The sequence below is a fragment of the Engystomops pustulosus genome, chromosome 10, assembly GCF_040894005.1.
Source record: "Engystomops pustulosus chromosome 10, aEngPut4.maternal, whole genome shotgun sequence".
Lineage (NCBI taxonomy): Eukaryota > Metazoa > Chordata > Amphibia > Anura > Leptodactylidae > Engystomops > Engystomops pustulosus.
The window spans coordinates 27251058-27262250 of NC_092420.1; positions in this window are offsets into that span (position 1 = coordinate 27251058).

An 11193-nucleotide genomic window follows, 5' to 3' on the forward strand; every position below is an offset into this window, starting at 1 on the left:
TTGGATGTAATGGGTCACTTGACCCACTCGTTAACTCCCAAGTGTATACTGGAAGTACTGAAGAAACACGAGGACCTTTCTACTACTATTTATTGGTAGAATGGAATTAATAGAATGGGCGATAAACAAAGGCTGCATTTCCATCATGTATACATCGGATGGACGTCAGACATACCCCCAATGGGGGCCCAGATGTACCCTGCTATATGCACAGTGGGATATGTTGTACTGCTCCTTACCCTCCCCCTGATATTGGGAGGGGGAGTGCACATCGACAGCAGCCATTAATCAACATCATTAGGGACCTCCCTGTGCGCTCAGTGGAGGCTGAGGGATGGATGTAGTATGTGGCATCTGTCCCCCATAGGCTTCAATGGCCTGCACTGAGCATTTAGGCCACTCAGCAGGAGGAAGCTGGATGGAGAAACATAGCTTGCTGCATCTTACCATCCTGACAGACGGAGGCAAAAGGTATGTCTCCACCTTCCAGTATTTCTCTATACATACACTTAACATATATATTTGGAGCTTTTCTAACAAATATGAAGGAGCTATGTTATCAAAAAAGTGTGTTTTCTCAAAAATAGCTTTAACTGTATAAATGTAGGTAATTTAAAACAAATATTTGGTACTATTGTTCTCTTATTGACCCTGGGGAAAAAAAGTTTATCATGTTATTTATATTGCATGGTAAATGGTGAAAATTCCTATTTGAAAAAAATTATGTAAAATTGGAGTCCTGTTGCCATGAAAGGGATAATAAAAGTTCATCAGTAGGTGGTGTAAAAACTAAAACTGTACTATTGAAAACTACAATCTGTCCTGCAAAATACAAGAGCCAAATGTTATACCTTGAAATTGAACAGGCAAATAGCTTGGTCATTAAAGTGGAAACAGGTACGGTAACAAGGGGTTAAGAACTAGAATGTTTGGGATGGGACATTGATCCATGGATCTGGAACAAATTTGTTACATATTATAAGTCTATAGGCACATTCCTCATGGTATTTTTTTTTTTGCCTTCTTCTGAATTTAACATAAGTATCATAAATGGGACTAAACCTAGCAGATGTATTGTATCCAGGAAATAATATACTATCCTCAGAATACTTTATATCTCCAATTGGTTATTTTTCCCTTGGATTTATCTTGCTGTCAAATTTGTGTTACTATCAGCAGACACAAAGCCCAGGAAACCTTCTGAGTTATAGCAGGTTTTGGTTCAGAGAACAGATCATAAAGGGTGGGTGGCAATCAGCTATATAACATAGGATATTGTGTAGGAGGGTATGAACCTGAGAACGCTGTCACGAAATATCTGAGGATAGAAATGGAAATCAGTCAACTGTGGACAATGGTATCTATAAAAACGCATATGTGGAAATGATCAGTGACCACATTCTGGTAATGACAGTTTTATACAAAAAAAAAAACAATATATATAGTTTTTTAACATTATGTTAAATAAAGTATCTATTAATAAGCTAAAAACAACAGCCATCCTGACTTTCAGGTAATTCTACACCACATACAATGTGGAGCTGTAATAATAGCACTAGAAGAGAAAGGATGTCCTCAACGGGGCCGCCATCATGGCAGGACTAGTGGTATTGTTGCTTGGGGCCTAGTCACAGCGTTTGGATACCAAAACCCCAATTATCCTATAGACAAGTGTAGCCCTGTTAACTGTGGAAGTCAGCCATGTTGTCATGAGAAATGCTATTATGTGTTAGTAAAGCGGCTTTGCTCTAATGAGAACTACAAAAATCTATAACGGGGCAAAAATTTACTACTGCATTTGTTCATTCTTTATTTTATATTCACTCAAAGTTTTACATATGAAAGCTAATTAAAGCCAGGGTAGTTTGCCTTTGAGGTATCGGAGGAAACCGGAGCACCTAAGGAGAATCCATGTAAGCATTGGAAGAACACACAAACTCCATCAAGATGTTGCTCTGGGTCAGAACTTTAGAGCTGCAAGACATCAGTGATAAGCACCGAGCCTCTACACTGCCCTAGTCTGATGGGAGGATTGGTAAAAGTTATGTCCGGTGATAAGAGTTCAATTCGTCTAAGAAAGTTAAATTCGGTCATCAGGGTCAAGGGTTACTTCCTGTATAGAAGCACTTACCTCACTTTCATAGTAAAGTCATCTAGCTGCAGAAAGTCTAGTAACACATCCAATGATTAGAGCAGAAACTGAGCCCAAAATCTGATTGTTTTTGTAGAATCTACAGATGATACGACCCTACAATGGCAGTCACCAAATCACTCAATTATTACTTTTAAATGACACACAATTCAGTCTCTTTTTTTATTCCTTTTACTTATATTGTATCTCAATCCATGGTGCAAAGGGCATAAAATGATCCATGTGGTGTCCTTCTTCAGCAGACAATACTTATACTGATCCACGTTCAGTAAACTAGAGGTAAGAACTGCTTAAAATGTTATGATATAGGATTTCCCAGCATCACCCAGCAGGTGAGATACCATGACCTGTGCTTTAGGAGTCACCACAAGCTGAAATAAAAGGATCTGATTAGCAGGGCGCATTAAGGGTACCATGGGCCCTGGGCTGTATGAAAAATTGTGGACCCTCGACATCCCAAGAAATTTAAACCAGTTTGTTCAGTTTTCCTACACCCTCCACACTTTCCAAAAAGTTAGTGTGGCGAGGGAACACTATTTATATATGTTCAGGCAAGCAACACACTCCCCACAAGGGAAGCAACCAGGTCTTGGCATCCCATCACCAAAATGTTTGGTTGTTTGGGGTATATAATGGCTGCTGAGCAAACAATCTCTCAGGTTCTTATTTTTCTCGCTATCATCTTTCATTAAAAAAGCTTTCATCTCCTCCCACTTCTTGTATGTAAATGTAATTAATATGTAAATATGAATATGTAAATATTAATCTAAAACAATTATCTTGATTATACCTTTACCACAAGTAATTCATTTATATTTTTCCTCCTGACATTGTTACATCCCCTTTTTATACTACTATGGCTTTAAAATCAACAACCTTGTTTTAAATCCTGGGACTGACTCTCAAAGCTTTTCCCTAAAGAACATAGACATCTGGCCCTAAAAAACTGACCAGTTGGATCGGCTCATATTGCGGACGGAGGATGGGCCGAGGATGCATGCAGCAGAGAATGGACCAATGCAGTCTTTCTATACATATCAGTCTGTATCAAGATCACTGAATCAATTTTGATCTTGATATCCAAAAATTCAAATGAAGACCTACTGTATTTGTATTTGATTTTATAATCATTCAATTGCTGAATGAATTCCGTCAGCCCATCCTCCGTCCCTTATAAGCAGTACGTCGTCTATATAGCGCAGCCAGCACAAACTGCTTTCACATGTATTTATAAAGCATTTGTGGCAGTTTTGTGCACTGTCTGCTGGGACACAAAACTGTCAGGGGCGTAACTTGAGGGGGTGCAGAGGTTGCGATCGCACCCGGGACCAAGAGGTGTAGGGGCCCTTATGGTGTCACTTTCCAATATGAGAAGACTATTACCATAAACCACACATTATAGTGGGGCCTGGCACAGACTTTGCATTGGGGCCCATCAGCTTCTAGTTACTCCACTGAAAAATGTGCACCTAAAGGGGCGCTCTGATGCAGATTTGCACCTGCCGCCACATGTTGGCGCTTATGTAGCTCTGCTACACAAGGTAGAGCATTCTACTTTATCTATTTTTCAATGGACAGAAACAGCTGTAGATAAACATATATAGGCCCATACTGTAACATACACTCACCAGCCACTTTATTAGGTACACCTGTCCAACTGCTCGTTAACACTTAATTTCTAATCAGCCAATCACATGGCGGCATTTAGGCATGTAGAAATGGTCAAGACAATCTCCTGCAGTTCAAACCGAGCATCAGTATGGGGAAGAAAGGTGATTTGAGGCCTTTGAACGTGGCATGGTTGTTGGTGCCAGAAGGGCTGGTCTGAGTATTTCAGAAACTGCTGATCTACTGGGATTTTCACGCACAACCATCTCTAGGGTTTACAGAGAATGGTCCGAAAAAGAAATAACATCCAGTGAGCAGCAGTTCTGTGGGCGGAAATGCCTTGTTGATGCCAGAGGAGAATGGGCAGACTGGTTCGAGCTGATAGAAAGGCAACAGTGACTCAAATCGCCACCCGTTACAACCAAGGTAGGCAGAAGAGCATCTCTGAACGCACAGTACGTCCAACTTTGAGGCAGATGGGCTACAGCAGCAGAAGACCACACCGGTTGCCACTCCTTTCAGCTAAGAACAGGAAACTGAGGCTACAATTTGCACAAGCTCATCGAAATTGGACAGTAGAAGATTGGAAAAACGTTGCCTGGTCTGATGAGTCTCGATTTCTGCTGCAACATTCGGATGGTAGGGTCAGAATTTAGCGTCAACAACATGAAAGCATGGATCCATCCTGCCTTGTATCAACGGTTCAGGCTGGTGGTGGTGGTGTCATGGTGTGGGGAATATTTTCTTGGCACTCATTGGGCCCCTTGGTACCAATTGAGCATCGTTGCAACACCACAGCCTACCTGAGTATTGTTGCTGACCATGTCCATCCCTTTAAGATCAACAATGTACCCAACATCTGATGGCTACTTTCAGCAGGATAATGCGCCATGTCATAAAGCTGGAATCATCTCAGACTGGTTTCTTGAACATGACGATGAGGTCACTGTACTCAAATGGCCTCCACAGTCACCAGATCTCAATCCAATAGAGCATCTTTGGGATGTGGTGGAACGGGAGATTTGCATCATGGATGTGCAGCCGACAAATCTGCGGCAACTGTGTGATGCCATCATGTCAATATGGACCAAAATCTCTGAGGAATGCTTCCAGCACCTTGTTGTATCTATGCCACGAAGAATTGAGGCAGTTCTGAAGGCAAAAGGGGGTCCAACCCGTTACTAGCATGGTGTACCTAATAAAGTGGCCGGTGAGTGTATATACTTATGTACTTATATACAGAGACAGATATTTTAGCATACAACACATATACAGGCACACATACCCAAACAACATCATTTTACCTTATTACTGTCTTAAGTTTACAAGAGAAGGGCAGCTTGTGGCAGTGTTGAGGGTATATGGGACACGTTAGGGCTTTCTGTATGATGTAGACCTTACTCGAGCTTCTCACAACAAGTATGGGGCTGCATAGACCTGCTGCTGAGCCTCATGGGGTCAGCTCAGGACTTGATTCCTGGCAGACAGCATGTCCTGGGGTGATTCTATAGTTCTCTGACCAGTGAAATCACATCTCACTGCCCTGCAGGCAAATTCACACTTAGAGTTGTGCTTCTGCTGCACATGCCAGTTTTGCCAATAGCTGACTGTGCTGCACTGAACCTCACCTCTGGCAGTGGCTCTGTGACTGGGCCGCCCCCTCCTCCATTTGGCCTGACTCTTAGGCAGCGATCAGAGTTATTTTTAAGTGACACGTCCTGGCTGTCTTTATATCTTTCCTACAAGATTCCACCCTCATGTGTGCAGTAGGGGGCGCCGCCCGAGGTGATTGTCTAAAAACCGCCTTATGGTAGGTGTGCCCCTGCCTTTATCACCTGACCACTACAATATGTACATCAGAATTATTTTAAGTTTAAATACTCAAACTGTATTTGTTACCACCTATAGTAAAGAAACTAACACAATTCAAAGTATTGTTAACATGTTTTACTGGTTCTTGCACAGTATAAAAGTGTAAAATCTCTTTTACATGATAGATGCGGTTTCTCCACATCAGGAAGCATGTTGTCTCCTAGTTTAAAGGCAACCTTTCACCAAGGACCTCATTTTTACTAAAGACAGGTTTCAGGAGCCCATTACAGCTGCATTGCAAACATGTCTTTCTGCCTTTTCTAAGCATTTGCATTACAATATAATTGTGTGTTATAACTTACCTTGCACCCTGACAGAATTCACTGTGCAGTCCCAGGGGTTGAGCTTTGATTTGGATGTATTTCAAAAAACAAGTGACTTGTCTATGCTGCAGACTGCTCAGCTCTTGGACCCCTCCTTTGTGCTCCTGTACAGCTCCTCCCTCTCCCACTGATGTCAGCTCACCGGGTTGTGACCTCTGTGAAGGAGCAGGAGGGAGGAACTGTACAGGAGCACAAGAGCTGAGCTGTCTGCAGCACCGACAAGTCACATGTCGTTTTTTTGAAATACATTCCAAACCAAAGCCCAACCCCTGGGACTACACAGTGAATTCTTTCAAGAGTAAGTTATAATACACAATTATATTGTAATGCAATATAATGAGCTCTAATGAGCTTCTGCAGCCTGTCTTTAGTGAAAATGAGGTCCCTGGTGACAGGTTCCCTTTAATCTGTGTAGACAATACCCATAAAAACTTTTATTGGTTTCAAACTAAAAGTTTTTACATATGTAGAAGCCTTTGTAAATGCTGCCATTATGAAGAACAAATAAAAATTAATAGCAATAGAGAAAATGCATTGGTCATCTCATGCTATGCTTTATAAATTGTACTCAACTTGAATTAGACTATGTAGGTTGCACTAGCTGTATGTTAAAAGGACATATACTAGAGCATTTGAATGGTGTAGTTAAAGGACACCTACTATCAGAAATCTACCTATTAAGCTTGATCTGATAGTAGGTGGCTAGTAACATGCTAACCCCTAATCTATTTTTACCTAATCCTAAAATTCTTCCTAAACTAAATTTTATGTAGCTAATATGCTAATAATCGGAAGAGGCTACTGGGGCGGGGATTAGCCATTGCTCCCACTACCAGAAGAGGCTAATCCATGAAATTCAACATATCAGCTACACAAAGAAAGAGCAGCCCTGAAAACACCCCACTTCCCTCCAAAAAAGCAATTCTCACCAAATTCTCAACAGAATGAAGGTCTGGATAACAAGGCGAGATCTGACTAACACTGAATATAATCTGAAAGAAATAATAATGTAGCCCTGTAAATACAATTTGTGGCCTCGCGTCTCTCCGTGCGTTCTACCTTATGTGAGCTGACATATTATATTGTTCTCTGCCACTGTAATAATTCCTGTCACTGATGTTTGCTTTGCACTGGAGAAGTCTATTAATAGGATCCCAAGTGATTAAGGTGACACAGAAAATAGCAAGTATCTAGAGGACATGAGTGATATACAATCAAATGTCTTCTCCCTAGAGAGTCACCGGCCGGTTTGTGAAAGTTACTGGAGTTAACAAAAAAATTTATTGCGTACTGCAAAATTGTGATGAAAATGTCAATATATTCAGAAATTGCCCTTTATTCAAAGCATGTGACTGATAATGTAAATGACCAGGCGCTTAGGTCAGTTTGGTCTTAAAGCTGTTATCCGGGACTATAAGTACTTGTGTATAGGATAGGTCATCAATATTAGAAGGGGCACTGGATTCTTACATTCTCTTTGCAGAATTTAATGATTGCTGTTCCACCTCTAGAGGGAGCTGAGGAGCTTACTGAATACTGATTAAAGAGGTTGCCTGGAGGGACCTGACTTTAGCGTTCAGTTACCTGCCTCCATTACTTTATGATGCTCATAGATCACATCCATAATGCTTTAATGGGAACCTGTCACAACATTTTTCACAACTACAGCTACTGGCAAGTTCCCATAGAGCCCTATTAACTAACTGACACCCTTCTTTTAGCTAAAAATTGTTTCCCTCAGATCCCTATATAATCAACTTTATAACCTTGCCTTGCATATAGACAATGATAGAGCGGTCCAGAGGGGTGTGGTCTCCTCAGGCTGAATCCAGCAGCTCCTCCCCATGCCTTCTCAGCATCAACAATGCATGTCATGTGACCAGGGTGACATCATCTAAGGTCCTTTAGCATCCTAACATTAGCAAACTGCACCCTATGCATATATCTGATCACATTCTATCAACACAATGGGGCACATTTACTTACCCGGTCCTGTTGCGATCCCGCGGTGCATTCGGTGCATTCGGGTCTGCCATGATTCACTAAGCTTGTGCGCCCGTGTTCCTGCATCCGTCGCTGCTGCGCCGAGGTCCGCTGGAGTTCACCTGCTTCTTCCTGGTGCATGTGAGTGCTTGATCTTGCGACACAATTCCTTTCTTTAAATTACGACGGCCCGCCCCCCCCCCCCATTTCTGTCATGTGCAAGCCAGCGCCGATGCGCCACAATCTGATCGCATGCGCCAAAATCCCGGGGCAATTTGGTGCAAAACGGAAATTGTCGGGTCCTACGGACCCTTAGTAAATGAGCCGCAATGTGTACAAGGTTGGCCAGTTCAACAGCGCTCACAACTTCGGGTCTCCAACCCTGCCAATTACTGCATAAATGAATCAAGCATTTTTCACACATAAACAACAAATTTCTTCTTTATAAAAATCAATTTCCAGACAATACAGGTGTTATTTAATGGTGCAATAACCCCTTATAAATATTCACCTTTGTGCAGCATATCACAGTCCATTTCTCCGGTGTCAGATACGGGACTTCCAGGCTGATACACAAGCATACAGCTACTCCATCGAGCAGGGTGGCGTCAAGCGTATCATGTGACATTTCGGGGCCCCTTCTTCAGACCTGTCCCATATCTTACACTGGAGAAATGGACTGCGATATGCTGCATAACTGGTTATTGTAAAAACACCTGTATTGTCTGGAAATTGATTTATAAAAAGAAGAAATTTGTAAACTATCTCTGTGTGTGTGAACAACGCTTGATTCATTTATGCACTATATCTGATCACATGAAATCACAGGATTCTTCCATGGACTTCTATTCCTCCCCATGCCTCCGTGGTGACATGCTATGATTTCATGTGATCAGATGCATGAGGTAAGTTTGCTAATGTTAGAATGCTAAAGCACCTTAGATGAAGTCACCCTGGTCACATGACATGCATTGCTAAATGCTGAGATGGCATGGGGAGGAGCTACTGGATTCACCTCGAGGAGACCACACCCCATCTGACTCTAGTTTTGTCTATATGCAAGGCAAGGTTATGAAGTTATGGGGATTTGAGGGAAACAATGTTTAGTTAAAAGTATGGTGACAGGTTTCATTTAAAATACCATTTTACAAATTGTTACTATCCACCTTTACCATTTCATAAGTAAACAAAGAGGTAACCCATACACAGGAGAAAAATAATGGGGCTCATTTACTAAGGGTCTGCGGACCGCATTTCCGTCGGGTTTCCCGACGATTTCTGATTTGCGCTGAATTTAACAGGGGGTTTTGGTGCACGCGGCACAAATCGGGGGGACGGGCCGTTGGACGATCCAACGAATTCGGACAATGCGCAGGATTTAACGTCACAAATTGTGTCACAAGACAATGCACTCACATGCACCGGGAAGAAGAAGGTGAACTCCGGCGGACCTCAGCAGGGAAGCGACACATCCAGGATATCGGGCGCACGATCTTAGTGAGGGAATCGCGCCAAACTTCGTCCTCGTCGGAAAACGCACCTCAGGGATCGTGACAGGTAAATAAACGTGCCCCATTATGACCAGTTTCATGGTTATGGGGGCCTCATAACACTTCCCTGATCAATGTCAAGGAAAAGTAGACAAGTCTGTGAAATTTTAGCATGCCTCAATTTAGAAGCTCTTCTCTCCGCTAAGAATATATGCATGCCAACTTAAGAGGACTTTGTATAACTCAATAGTACAAGTGCCCACAAGATCCTATGTAATTTATGTTATCAGAACAAAATGTGTACTTTTCCATCTCTTTTCACTTTAAAATCTCTGCTTAAAGGTGTTTGCCACTCTTTTACCCATGTGCCTTTACTACATTGTGGATAATTGCTGAATGTTCATCAAGGGATTTACAATCCTGCTACTTACTTTTGTACTGTGCAGATGCTGCATGCTTCTTTCTTTACATCTCTCAACTCTGCTGAATAGGAGATGCTGTAGCAGGAGAGTTATAGCCCATACTTCTCCCTTCCCCTCCCTTTTTACAGTCACTGTCAGTGTGAATGGACTGTGAGGAAAGAGATACAGTGGGTCAAGTCATGAGGACCACCTAGAGCAGTGAGAGGGAGCTGTGTGTGTATGTAAAGGGCAGCATACTGAGAACAGGTTGGTAAAGGTTGAAATTTTTAATGGAGACAAAAACACAGGTATTCAACAGAGACTTGTTTATTGGTAGAGATTTATTGAAAATTAGTTAAACCCTTTAATTGTACTTTGCTAGTAAGGAAGACAGAATCTCAGCAGTTGTCAGCAGAGGAGCGGGGAAACACATCAGCAAGGTCTCCATCCACCAGCAGAGAGAGGATTGTTAACTCACAAATAGATGAGTCACAGCTGCTAGGTCTCCATCCACCAGTATAGAGAGGATTGCTAGCTCACAAATAGATAACAATGAGTTACAGCTGTTTCGTCTTCATCTGCCAGTATAGAGAGGATTGCTAGCTCACAAATAGATTACAGTAAGTCACAGCAGCTAGGTCCCAACCCACTGGCAGAGAGAGGATTGTTAACTTACAAACAGATAAGTGAGTCACAGCTGCCAGATCTCGATCCACCAGACAAGAGAGGATTGATAGCTCAGAAAGAAATAACAGTGACTCACAGCTGCTAGGTCTTCATCCGCCAGCAGTGAGAGGATTGCTAACTGACAAATAGATAAGTGAGTCACTGCTGCTAGGTCTCCATCCACCAGGTGAGAGAGGATTGCTAAATCACAAATAGATAACAGTAAGTCACAGCCACCAGGTCTCAACAACCAATATAGAGGGGATTGTTAAGTAACAAATAGATAACTGTGAGTCACAGCTGCTAGGTCTCCATCCACCAGGCAAGAGAGAGAGAGAGCTAACTCACAAAAAGATAACAGTAAGTCACAACTGCTCGGTCTCCATCCACCAGTAGAGAAAGGATTAATAACTCACAAATAGATAACTGTGAGTCACAGCTGCTAGGTCTCCATCCACCAGATGAGAGAGGATTGTTAAATCACAAATAGATAACAGTAAGTCCCAGCCACCAGGTCTAAACAACCAGTATAGAGGGGATTGTTAGGTAACAAATAGATAACTGTGAGTCACAGCTGCTAGGTCTCCATCCACCAGATGAGAGAGGATTGTTAAATCACAAATAGATAACAGTAAGTCCCAGCCACCAGGTCTCAACAACCAGTATAAAGGGGATTGTTAGGTAACAAATAGATAACT